Raw genomic sequence first — 14,827 nt, 5'->3', positions numbered from 1 at the left:
TAAAGACATCAAAAAATTCAAACCTCACAGAATCGAAAGAAACTTACTTCTAAACAGAGCACTCGAGACAGTGATCGTCGCTATGCCTTCAGTTCGAAAAACTATCGGACGGATCGATCAAAAATGGAAATCTGGAAGCTTGGAATGAAATGGGGCGATTCATCAATGGTGGAGGCGTTGTGAAGGGAGAAGATGGAGTGAAAAGAAAGAGTCAAAGCCTCTTAAATATCTAACAATTCCCATATTTGCGTTTTAGTCCCTAAAAATTCTGAAAATTGCAAAAAGGTCCCTGATTAATAAAAATCGGCTCTCGAATTCTGAAATCACTTAATATCTCAAATAACATCAATTAAGATAAGAACGGGGCGTTACAATTCTCCCCCTCTAAGAAAATATTTCGTCCTCGAAATCAATTACAGTTCTATCACAAGGTCGAGGATAGAATCACAGGACTGCAATAAGAATTTATATCTCGAAACTAAGTCCAAAATCTGCTTCCAATCTAACTCTGAATCATTCGTCTCAATCAGTTCGACATCTCAACAACAGGAGAAAGTCAGAAACTCTAGTCGATTAATTCATCAACATTCCGTCAGTCTATCAAAAGTCATCTCATCCTCATCAGAACATCCTTACAATTCAGTCACATTTCGAATCATCTACCATTCTAACTCATGAGACACAGAAAGTTCATCTCGAAAATGAAAGAGATCTTCATCTCTCCTTGTACAACTTCTAGAGAGGTGTTTTCCATATATCATTTGATCGCTGCCATTGTACGAAGTCTCCACAAAAATCAAGAATTCTGCCAACTAGTGCTAAGTCGAGCACTACAACTCATGGAAATTCCTCTAAAGTTCGACTCATCTGATCTGGTTGTACGTCGTTCTGAGGGTATCGAATCGAAAATAGTTGAAATCAACAACAAAATTCTCTTTAAAGTATATGCCGAGAGAACAATAACATCAAGGATCTCTGTCTAGACTGACATACTTCGGCAATTCATGACATCTGACAACCTCTGACAAGATATCAATTCTCTGTTCTTCATCAAAATCATTTTGTACAGAAAACTGTGGCAGATTCCATCAATTAATCAAAAACAGACAGTACTTAAAATAAGAATAATTCCAAAATCTCAATAAGAAGAAATCCCAGCACTGAAAGATCATCAGCACTGAAAATCATAATACATGAAAGCGGATAATCAAAAATTCCATAATCAGATAATAAGGATCGAAGAAATTCATTCGGTCCAAACCAAAATTCAAACATCGAGTTTAACATACAACTATTCGGCGTACAATTCTGAAAAGATTCTCGAAATCTCTGTACGATCAGTACAATTCTCATAACCAGAAAACAAGAAATTCATCAATAAGAATTCCTAATTTCAACTAATACTTCAGAAAGATTCGGTCAACAGAAAATTCTTCAACAATGCAGGAGTATTCGTCAAATCAAACGGCCTGTCCAAAGTTCAAAACGGCCAAACTTAAACCCGGAAATGATTTTGAGAAAGTTCTCTCTTTACGAACCTCCTGTAGATAAAATTTGGATCCCCCTTCAGTGTCGAACTCGTTCTGACAATCGGGACCAATCTAGAAGTTCATTCCGAACAACTTCAGTCGTTCAATAACCACTGGCACATCAACCAGTTACAATCCAATACATCAACTGTAAAGCTTCGGGAGTTCATTCATACTATTCTGTAACAATAGTCATTCAAAAAAATAAATCAAGAATTCTTAGAATCGAGAATTCTTAACGGAGGATTCCATCACTCGTTCAACGATACTCCGATGACATCTCATCTTAGACTCAACAAAGTAGCCTTGCTACGAAAATCATCGAATTGTGACCCCAATTCCATTCTGAATCAGAATAGACTGTACAACAAAAAATCGGATCGTTCTCTCTCTGACTGTTGACAGTTCGTAACATCAGAAGCCATACCTCAAACCTCATGCTTCCTTGTCCTCTATTCGATCTGATTCCTCAATTCATCAAACATCTTCCGATCATCTGGAAGAACACTGAATAAACTTCAAAGTTCCAATCTCCTTATACTCTGTCTCAAACCGGAACATCTGGCATAACAAAAGTTATTCGCTAAGAAGGCATCAATATAAACCTGAAACTCAGATTATACCCAGATATGATCTATCTTCATCGGATTCTGAAAGGTCAAATCTGATTCCAAAGCGTTCTCAATCTTCTCAATCAACTCTAGTTCGAAATCGAATGAAGGAGTCAAGATAAACGTTCCATCTGTTCCCGACTCTATCAAAAGTGCAGCAATCAATTGTCAAAGAGGACAACTGAAGTAGATAAAATAAGAACAAATCATTCAGCTTAAATTCTTAGCTGTTACAATCAATTCTCCGGATAACAATAAAATTCGCAGTCATATTAATCGTCCTCTAAAACTCTCTCTCCCAACTCATAATCAGTTCGGACTGCGACAATTAACTTCTATCTTCCAAGGTCAGAACAGATTACGGAAATCTTCCAAGCAAGAAAATGATGCTAGATCTTTCGAGCAATAAGATCTCTGTGAGACTCAAATCGGAAACTAACATTGCGTCCCGAGCGTCTTCAAATTCGTCGATGCTCAAGTTAACAAGGAGTTCTTCTGAACAGGAATAAGTCTCAACTCTCAATAAGAAGGAGTGCAAAGCACCGAAAGGTCATCAATATCGAAGAAATCAATAATACTGAGGTGCTATTCAATCTCTCCTTCAATTCAATAAGAACTGGTCTCAAATATACACACTAAACAGAAGAACATAATCTGTTGAGTAATCGTCTTCTCAACAATAAGAATTCCTCAAAGGATTCGCGATAGAACACGCTAAATCCTAGAATCTTCAAATTTCAGATAAGGACGTCAGTCCAGATCAATTCATTACAGCTCCAGTCTTGAGGTGTTATATAAAATTCCATCTTCCTAGAGAAAAGATCGAGGAAAAGACAACTCGGTCTCAACAAGATTCAGACGTAAAAAGAATAGCATAATTGATCGGCATGCAAATTTGCGAACAATTCTTAAGGAATCTGAAAGATCAATACGGCTCTTCGAAGGATAAGAGATTCATCGATAAGAATACTCAAGAACTCATCTACAAATCTCTGAAAGATTCGGTTCAAAGGACTCATAACATTGCAGATGCAATTCCAATTCAATCTGTACGCTAAAATTCAAATCGATCGTACTTCATTCTGAATTCGATCTCTGAAACCTCTTCCCTTCATATTATGAGTCGATGATCTCTGATCTAATTAATGTTGAACTCTTCCTCTCGACGCGGAGGCAATCTGGAATCTCAACAAGAACAACATCAGAAAATTCAACAACTCTTTTAAATCAACCAACACGGCTGATTGAAGACATCATCGGAGGTAAATCCACTCGTCTGTCATCTCAGATCCGAATCTGGCAACAATCTGAAATCAACCTCGGTTGTTCTGTACTCGGTTAATGCACTACATCGATAATATAATCAAAATCTGATAACCGAAGTATAGTACTGTTCAGTACAATCAACTCCCGTCGAAACAAAGTTCAAAAATTTGAACTAAACTCACCGCAACTAATTCAGATACTCAAAAGTAGAGGAAGCATTAATCTAACTTCTCAATAAGAAGAAAAAGTTGCATCAATATCTAAAAGTATAAGAGTCAAAAGACCAAAATTGAACAGTTACATGCTTCATCATCGTCAGGAGCAGTTAGAGTCTATGAATCCTCGATAAGAGTAAGTACCACAGCCTGTCGCAGAAATTTGGATTTAAACAAACTCTACTAAACGACCAAACCTTGTTTCTCTAAGGCTTTCTTCTTCGATAACCACCAATCTTTTTGAAATGCCTTGCAGTTGGTACCCAACTAACCGAATCCGTCGTTCATCGGTAAATTCTAAAAGAATCAAACAACTGATCGATCTCTTCTAATAAGCTTTCACACCAAACTCATTCTCAGAACTCCTCAGAGTTGGAGGGCTAAATGACTGAAATCTCATCAGTAATGATTCCATCAGTGTCGGAGTGACATCCATCAGTTAAGTCACAGAACAATTCTGTACAATCGGGTTCGCTACAATTTGAATCCTGTTCAAAACTTGCCGAATAGAAAATCTGATTCAAGAGGATTAGGACACAACATCTCAATTACATCTATCTGGTGACCAACAAACTCAGCTCGACATACTCATTCGATCTCTAGAGTATTCAATGCAACCAGTAACCTGAAATAGTTCGTATCTCAATTAATTCATGCTTTAAAAAATTAAATCACATATCCGAGTAATTCAAATAATTCTCAATCATAAAGCATGCTCGCATATTCTTCAACCATAGAATTAATCAATCACATGCGAGAAATTAAGTTCAAACGGACTCAATCTACCCCGCTCACTTCTAGAAATAAGATCCAAAAACTTATTCTCTGATACCACTTAATGTGAGACCCCGATTCTAATCATCTAATCAAGAGTTAATTTTATCGATAATCATTCAAAGGCCAAGAGATAAGACACCAAATAATAAAAAAATTATTCTAGTGAACAGTGCTGCGCTCGATCCTAGAAAATTTCAGTATCGAGCGCACCATATTTTTGAACTCTCTGCCGAGAAAATAATTAGTGCCGCGCTCGATCCTATAAAATCGTAGGATCGAGCGCACCCTGGGATCAGAATTTTTCCAGAAAACTGAACATGTTTCAAATCTCAAATCAACAATTCAATTCAATCTAATACCAAACTAACATGCTCAATTCCGAATCCAACATGTAATCAACATAAAAACTTCAATATTCATCATTCATAATCAATTCTAATATTCAACAACGCTCGAGTTCTAAACATGCTTTCAAAACATAAACTAGATTGACATGCATTTCCAATTCTAACTTGAAGTCCCACTTCTATTCTTTCTTCTCGTTCTATCCCTGTCGTCTCTGACTCGATCCTGCCCCACCTGTTGCCAAGTACACATACAAACAAAGACAACAGCCGGATAATCCGGTGAGAATAATATTCCCAGTAAAAAAGACTGACATACAATCAAATAAACATATCAAGTCATGATATGAATTCATTCCTCATATAATCAATTAATCCATTCAAGTAGTGAATTAAAATGATATGCATGTCTTTAAAACTTCTGGATTATCAGACTCAGATAATCAAATGAAATTCTTCTTTCTTTTTTTCTTCGGTTTGGGATCCCGAGGTTAAAATATCCAACAATCACACCGAACTCCCCTTTTGAGGTGGACGAGGTATATTTTAATCCTCTAGACTCCAGAGCATTATAGAGAGTTAATCGACACTTGTAGTAATTCGCCTACCAAGGCCACTCAACTATAATCTCCAGATCGTCTAATTCAAAACGAATAATCATTCGGCTCAATATGAATGTATATGTCATCTCATACATTCAATCATATTTTCAATCATCAATTCAAATAAACATTCAATCATGATTTCAAATAAGCATTCAATCATGATGTCAAATAAGCATTCAATCATGCAAGTATGTGAATTTCTTCGGAACACTCGAATAAATTCGGATTCGAGTTAATCGTTCCATTTAAGTCTAAGTCATCTTTTACCTTATTTGCTTCGAAGGTACTTCAATCTGAAAAATCAATAATAAGGATAATAATCAATATCCAATCAAATTCATTCAAAACTCAATCAAACTTCTTCGATCGATAAATAAGAAAATCGATATTGTACCGACTTCAATCTTCCAAACTGTCCAAAGCTGCTATCTCGCAACTCTGCTGACTTCGATTCAATCTATCAGAAGGAGTCATAAGGATCAATATCGACATCAAAAGCTCACTCAAACTCAATACGATCAAAACATAGAAACGATATCCAAAACTCAAACTGACGGCATAACGGCTATAAACTGATCAAACCGGAAATGCAGACAACAATTCAACAATCCAATAAACTCATTTCAATCAATACATATCATTTCCAATCCAATCCCAACACATCTCAAATTCAAAGATTTCGAAAATCACTAAGAAAATCATAACAATTCCGATCGTCGTTAGATCTTCGAACCGTCTTAGATATACTATCACAGCTATCTCATAATCATCCTCTCCGAATATAAATCGATTCTAAAGACATCAAAAAATTCAAACCTCGCAGAATCGAAAGAAACTTACTTCTAAACAGAGCACTCAAGACAGTGATCGTCGCTATGCCTTCAATTCGAAAAAATATCGGACGGATCGATCAAAAATGGAAATCTGGAAGCTTGGAATGAAATGGGGAGATTCATCAATGGTGGAGGCGTTGTGAAGGGAGAAGATGGAGTGAAAAGAAAGAGTCTAAGCCTCTTAAATATCTAACAATTCCCATATTTGCGTTTTAGTCCCTGAAAATTCTAAAAATTGCAAAAAGGTCCTTGATTAATAAAAATCGGCTCTCGAATTCTGAAATAACTTAATATCTCAAATAACATCAATTAAGATAAGAACGGGGCGTTACACAAGGCACATCATTGCAATTACAGAATTCTTTTCCTTCTTCAAAAGAAGAAGAACTTGAATATTCAGAATCAGATTCTTCTTGGATAGGAAAAAGAATATCTTCTTGATTATCATCAGAAGATGAAAAAATTAAAGTTAATAATTGATGTTTAAAATCATCATCTACTTGAAGTTCATTGATTTTTCCTTGCAATGGACATTTATTTGAATAATGTCCAAGTTGTTTATATTTAAAACATGTAACTTGGTTAGATTTATTTTTTAAACGATTTTTTGAATTTTTATAAAAAGTTTTTGATTTTCTAAAAGGTTTTGAATATCTTGAGTTTTCAAAATAATTTCTTTTATAAGATTTCTTGTAAAACTTTCTTTGAAATTTAGGTTTATTGTTTTTATTATGTTTTCTTGAAGGAGGAAGTAATTGTTCGAAACCATATTGAGCACAAAAGGAACCAAATTCTCTTCTGCTCTCATTATGCTCCCGTTTGAGTTTTTCTTTAATTTTTAAATCATTGCACAAAGCTAGTCCTTCGGTATTGATGCATGTAACTTATGATTTCACCATAAGTTAGAGAAGGATAAGGAATTGAATTTGCATTTTGCTTGCGAATAGATTCTCTAACTCTTTCTGCAAAGAGTTTTGGTAATCCTGCAATAAATCTTTCTTTCCAAAAAGAAAAACTGCAATCATCTCGTAGAAGTACTTTAGATAAAAACATATCTTTGTACCAACGAAAATCATGTAATTTTGGACAGGTTAAATTCATCAGAATTTCTGAAGATTTTTCTTGAAATTTTTTGGGTTCGCCTAGAAAATGTTTAATAATTGCATAAATTAGGGTATTGACAGCGTCTTGAATAGGAGGTATTGTTGCGTCATCAACTTCATGTTTGATGACGGTTAGAATTGTTGTTCTATTGAATTCAGTGAGGAAATTATCCCACCAACCCTTGAGCTGACCGGTAAATCCTGCAATTAGATTGAAAGCTGTGTTGTAATCATCAACACCTTTTTCTTTGTAAGCGGTGGAAGCCATCATCATTTCTTCTAACATAGAAATGATTTGATGTTCAGTTCTTCCATCGAGATTCCATTTTAGGAGACTATCTCCAGAAAAGGTTTTTTGATGTTTTTGAGGTTCTTCAAATTGCATATCTGGAAAAGATGGTCTACTATAATAATTTGGAAGAAAATTATAGTATTGTTTGAAAAAAGAATTGTAATTTTTATTTTGATTTCGACTTGTTTGAGGATTACGAATTTTTAATAATTCGTCATTTGAGTCATTAAATTGATTTTGAATTTCGTCAATTTCATTGACAATATTTATTTTATTTGAATCGTTAATTAAATTTAATTTTGAGAATTTTTATTTGAGAAATTTTTTCTTGAATTATTTTTTTAGATAATTGTTCTTCAATTCTTTGATATTTAATATCACTTTTAAGAAACTTGATATGTTGTCTTTTTAGATTTATATTATTGATTTTTTGAAAAATAGATTCTTGTTTTAGAGTATGTATATCTCTACTAGTTGGTGGATTGAGAAAAAGAAATGTAATTTCTTGATTCAAAATTATTGAATGTATTCCTTTTTCATTTACATGAAAAGGATATAATTGAACTATAAATGGAGTACTAAGAATAACATTTTGTTCTAAATCTTTAACAAGATAAAATATATTTTTGAAACAAATATTTTGATTACACACATGTGCATTTGAGATTTTGTATTTAATTTGTAAAGGACTTCCGTTTGCACCAAATAACCTTTCGGTTGTTTTTTCGAAATACTTGGTTGAAATTAATCCTTCACGGATACAGTTTTGATCTGCACCGAAATCAATTAAAAGTTTTGTTTTTAATTTGAATTGTTTATTGACAACAATTGTTCCTTGAGAATATCATTTTTGAAGACTGATTTTATTTATGACACATTGAAGTTTATCTTCTTTGTCGTCATATTCAAAATCAGAATTTTGAGGAGTTATATTTTTACTTGAAGATGGAGAATTATTATTTGAATTATATATATATATATAGCCAATTAGCCATCTTTCTGGTTAATATTATTAATCCAGAAACCGAACATTAATATGAGAAAGTACTATACATATATATGAATTTCTCGAAAACAAAAATTTAATTGACAGATTAAAGTAGTTAAGTATAATCAATCACGACTATATTGTATTGGCCGCATGATCACGAAACGGCAAATAGGACAGCAGCGACTTCTCCTCAACCATCTTAAGATGCAACCCCGATGGAAATTATGACAACATTCCAACCTAAAAACTAATACTTGACGTTTCAAGCAAATCGCGCAACTCTCCAAATAATCCGGTTTCTTGCCCTCCAAAGATCCATGGAAGATGGCGGTGAAATCCAAGTGCAGATTCAACTGGTTGTGGCCATCAGGCATGCACGTAGCCAGAAGATGATAGGCTGTGTCCCCCGCTTTGTACGCCAATTCCACACACTCCAGGGCCCTCAACGGCAAATCTACCGGACCACTAGTTTAATCATCTTCTGGCTCATCTCTAATCTGCTCATGGAGGTTTTCCGGATCTCCAATTTCGAAACACAAGGCGATTCAGAGTACTATTCCACCATCATCATCTTCCAATATCCATGTGTAGCGAGATTTGCGTTCGCAAGAAAAGTCGAATATTATTCGAAATCGATCCTGATCCTGTAGTACTTCAACGTGTTCTGTACTGAATTATGTTAGATCAATTTAATTATATGGGCTTATATGTGAATAATTATGTATTGTGGGCTGTCAGTTAAGTTGAGTACAAAATAAAGTGATCAATTAAAGTTTTCAGTAATTGAACTTTAATGTATCTAATACGACGTGGGTCTTTTGATGTATAGAGACTAAAATATTATTTTTGGTTTTGTGATGGGCTGAAACAGAAATAATAGAGATAATTAACCGAATTATCTATATAACGTGGTTATGGTTCCCAGATTACGCGTATCACATTCCACTATCTCTAATCCCCATTATTAGAATAGAACCAGAGAGAAAACAAAGGGCTCTCAGAAAGAACGCGTAGATCTGGAAGATCAACCAGTCGTTCTCTACAGATTTCTACAGATTTAAGACCATGGCTTCAGGTATGCTTCCGCTTTATGTTTTTCAGATTAATCTTAATGATTTGCATGACGATTCTGGCTATAATTTTATGGATTTAATATTTCCAACAAGTGGTATCAGAGTCACTCATATTTAAATCATTAAGATGTATATTATATTCGATTTGGTTTAATCGAAAATAGAATATGATTATTGTGTATGAAATTCGAAATTTTCAGTCCAGTATATTTTTTTTATTTTCGGATTTATTTAAAAAAAAAACTGGAAAATTTTGAATTTCCCGATCAGGGTTTCTGAAGCCGCCGGAAAACGCTGAAAACGGCCAACCTACGGCCATTTTCGGGCGGCGGGGGATGAGGCGTTTTGTAGGAGACATACATGCGCCTCACTTAGAACCAGATTAACGTCGGATTACGTCGGATATTGATCGAATTTGGACCCCAAAGTTTAGACTTCTGTTTCTGCGCGAATTCGAAAAATTCAGGTCTCCTTCTCCGGCCGATAAAGGCACGATCTGGACTGGTGACGGTGCCATGGTGGTCGCCTCCATGTGTGCTGCCACTGGTCGATCGAAAATTTGAAAATTTAAAAAAAAATTCGAAAAAGTTAGGGTTTCTATTTTTTGGTAATTTTCGAAAATTCGAAAATTTAAAAAAAAATTATTTTTTTAAAATACTGTAATTTCATATTTGAGAAAATTTTCTGACCCATCACATATTTTTTGGATAAAGTTTAATTTAGTTATAAACCCAATATTTTATTTTTGGGTTTAAGGTTTAAATATTCAATTTATTCAAATAATGATAAGATGTATTTTATATATTTTAAAATTAATTAATTGAAACATGATGTCGCCAAAGTGACCTCTCTTTTGGATTTTAATTTATTTTAAAATATCAAAGGTTTTTTGCGTATGTAATTTTTATAAGTATTACTCGGCCCAAAGGAAGTTTAATATTTAATATTTTTACATATGCATGTGTGGTGGTAAAAATGTGACAGTTATTCGGTTTTATGTAAATAATAAATCGGCCCAAAGGAAGATTTTTATTTGACATAATATTTATTGTCAGTGTTTGACTACTATGTCAGGATATCACTTACAAGTTAATATGTTGTCCAAAGATAAAATATTAATGGAGTTATCGGTATCCTGTAATGGGGTTTACATTATTAGAATTTATTGATTATTTTATATGGATATTTGTTGAGCATGTAATTTTATTTTTTTTATTTTTTGTTCTCTGGCTTCAGATTTAATTCCTGCGAATATCAGTTCCAACATCAATTCAATTTCTCTGTTAAATGGCTCAAACTTCAAATCATGGCAAGAGAATTTGCTTATAGTTCTCGGAGTCATGGATCTAGATCTTGCGATAAGGGTTGACCGTCCTCCTGCTCTTACTGATAAGAGTACCTCTGATGATAAGAGGGAGTTTGAAAAGTGGGAGAGGTCGAATCGCATGTGTCTTATGATTATGAAGAAAGCTATTCCGGAAACATTCAGGGGCACGATGTCTAGCGACATCACTACGGCAAAAGATTTCCTTACATATATTGAAAAGAGGTTTGTCAAGAATGAAAAGGCTGAAATTGGTACACTCTTGGCAAATCTAATTTCAATGAGGTATAAGGGTAAAGGCAATATCCGGGAGTACATTATGGAAATGTCTCATCTTGCTTCAAAATTGAAAGCACTTAAGCTTGAAATCTCTGAGGACTTGCAAGTGCATTTGGTTCTGTTATCTCTTCCTCATCAGTTTAACCAGTTTAAGGTGAGCTATAACTGTCAGAAAGAGACTTGGTCTCTGAATGAGCTCATCTCACACTGTGTTCAGGAAGAGGAAAGATTGAAGCAAGATAAGATAGAAAGTGCTCATTTCGCCTGTACCTCAAAAACCAAGGACAAAGGAAATAAAAAGAAGGGTAAGGAAGCTGCAGTTACACAACCTCTAAAGAAACAAAAGAAGGATCCTAGTGATTCTCCAAGTAATGCATGTTTCTTTTGTGGTGGTGAAGGGCATATGAAGAGGTGTTGAACTAATTATCACGCTTGGCGTGCTAATAAAGGTATGCTTCTTAATATGGTTTGTTCTGAAATTAATTTAATTTCAGTGCCTAGACACATGTGGTGGATAAATTCTGGTGCAACAACTCACATCAGTGTGTCTATGCAGGGTTGCTTGGATTGCCGAAAACCAAATGATGCTGAAAGATTCATCTATGTTGGTGATGGCAACAAAGTTCAAGTTGAAGCAATTGGAAAATTTAGATTATTGTTAAAGACTGGAATTTATTTGGATCTTTTTGAAACATTTATTGTACCGTCTTTTAGGCGAAATTTGGTTTCTATTTCTGCATTGGACAATTCTGGTTTTTCTTGTTCTTTTGGAAATGGAATATTCAGTTTGTTTCGTGATTCAAATTTAGTTGGTTCCGGTTCTTTATCAGGCTATGATAATCTTTATTCTTTGGATACAATTGCTTCATTTAACGAATCCCTGCAAACCAGTAAAGGCACTAAAAGAAAATTAATCAGTGAGAATTCAGCTGCGTTATGGCACAAGAGATTAGGACATATCTCCGAAAGGAGAATACAGAGACTTGTGTTAGACGAAATTCTCGAGCCTTTAGATTTCACAGATTTTAATATTTGTGTTAATTGTATAAAAGGAAAACAAACCAATAAGAGGAGATTTGAAGCCAACCGGACTTCAGGCGTCTTAGAACTTATACATACTGATATTTGTGGGTCATTCCCTTCGGCTTCTTGGAATGGTCAACAGTATTTTATAACGTTCACAGACGATTTTCAAGATATGGCTTCATTTATCTCATTCATGAAAAGGCACAGTCATTGGATGTGTTCAAAAATTATAAAGCTGAAGTTGAAAATCAACTTGGCTTAAAGATTAAAACCGTTAGATCTGACCGTGGTGGTGAATACTATGGTAGATATGACGGTTCAGGTGAACAACGTCCATGACCTTTTGCTAAATTCCTAGAGGAATGCGGTATCGTCCCACAGTACACTATGCCGGGTTCGCCCACTATGAATGGTGTTGCTGAAAGACGAAACAAAACGCTTAAGGACATGGTGAGGAGTATGATTAGTCATTCTACCTTACCAGAATCACTGGGGAGAAGCGCTAAAGACTGCAGCATATATCCTTAACAGGGTTCCGACAAAAGCAACTACCAAAACCCCTTATGAACTTTGGATAGGCAAAAAGCCTAGTCTTAAGCATTTGCACGTTTGGGGATGTCCAGCTGAGGCAAGGCCTTACAAGCCTAATGAAAAGAAACTGGACTTAAGGACGGTTAGTTGTTATTTTATTGGATACTCTGAAAGATCTAGGGGTACAAGTTTTATGATCCCACAACTAAGTCGATTTTTGAGTCGGGAAATGCCCGGTTCTTTGAGGATGCCGAGTTTGCGGGGGGAGATAAAGTTAGAGATATTGTCTTTGAAGAGGAATATGTGAATATTCCCACAGGTGTTTTGGGAACTGATCAGGATATCATTTCTGACCTTGCCCAAGACACAATACAAGACAATTATGGAGATCCTCCCATTCAAGACAATATTCAGGATGAACAAACTCAAGAACCTCCAGAACCTATGCCATTAAGGAGATCCACTAGAGAGAGAAGAAATGCGGTGCCAGATTATTACATTGTATTTCTTCAAGAACATGAGGTAGACATTGGAATGATGGAGGATGATCCTATCAACTTCCGTCAAGCCATGGAAAGTTCTAACTCTCAAAAGTGGATTAATGTCATGGATGAGGAGATAAAGTCTATGAAAGACAATGACGTTTGGGATCTTGTCCCATTACCTAAAGGTGCGAGGCCCATTGGTTGCAAATGGATATTTAAAACCAAGAGGGATTCGAAAGGTAATGTGGAAAGATACAAGGCACGTCTTGTTGCAAAAGGCTTTACACAGAAATAAGGCATTGATTATAAAGAGACTTTCTCTCCAGTTTCTTCGAAAGACTCTTTCAGGATTATAATGGCATTAGTGGCACATTTCGACCTTGAGTTACATCAGATGGATGTTAGGACAGCATTTCTGAATGGTGACATTGATGAAACGATTTATATGGTGCAACCAGAAAATTTTGTGTCTGAAGATACAAATAATATGGTTTGCAAACTCAAAAAATCCATCTATGGACTCAAGCAGGCATCTCGACAGTGGTATTTTAAGTTTCATCAAGTGATCATCTCGTTCGGTTTTGAGATGAATTTGGTTGATGATTGTGTATACCATAAGTTCAGTGGGAGCAAGCATATTTTTCTGGTTTTATACGTTGATGGCATCCTACTCGCTAGCAATGATATAGATATGTTGCATGACACCAAGAGATTTCTAGCTAAGAATTTTGAGATGAAAGATCTTGGTGATGCATCATTTGTACTGGGTATCCAGATACATCGGAATCGCTCTCGAGATATGCTTGGATTATCACAGAAAGGATATATCGAGAAGGTTCTCAAGCGATATGGGATGCAAGATTGTAAACCAGGTGATACCCCTATGGCTAAAGGAGACAAATTCAGTCTCAATCAGTGTCCCAAGAATGATTTTGAGGAAAAGAAAATGCAGAAGATTCCCTATGCATCTGCAGTGGGGAGTCTAATGTATGCTCAGGTTTGTACACGTCCAGATATTGCATACATGACAGGGTGTTGGGCCGATATCTAATCCAGGAATGGATCATTGGAAAGCAGTCAAAAGAGTTTTAAGGTACTTACAGAGAACAAAAGATTACATGCTCATGTATCGGAGGTTGGATCAGCTTGAGATCATTGGGTATACTGACTCCGATTTTGCTGGATGCCAAGATAGTATGAAATCTACTTCGGGTTACATCTATCTCCTTGCTGGAGGTGCCATTTCTTGGAAGAGTGCTAAACAGTATCTTATAGCCTCTTCCACTATGGCAGCAGAGTTTGTAGCATGTTACGAGGCATCCAATCACGGAATATGGCTGCGAAATTTTGTCACGGGACTGCGCATTGTTGATGGTATTGACAGACCACTGAAGTTACATTGTGACAATAAGTCAGCAGTTTTATATTCCAATAACAACAGGAGCTCGACGAAGTCGAAGCACATTGACATCAAGTTCCTGGTTGTTAAAGAAAGAATTCAGAGTGGACAGTTGTCTATTGAGCATATTGGTACAAACTCCAT

The sequence above is a fragment of the Henckelia pumila genome, chromosome 2 (assembly GCF_033568475.1).
Source record: "Henckelia pumila isolate YLH828 chromosome 2, ASM3356847v2, whole genome shotgun sequence".
NCBI lineage: Eukaryota > Viridiplantae > Streptophyta > Magnoliopsida > Lamiales > Gesneriaceae > Henckelia > Henckelia pumila.
Note: the sequence above shows the minus strand (reverse complement) of the source record.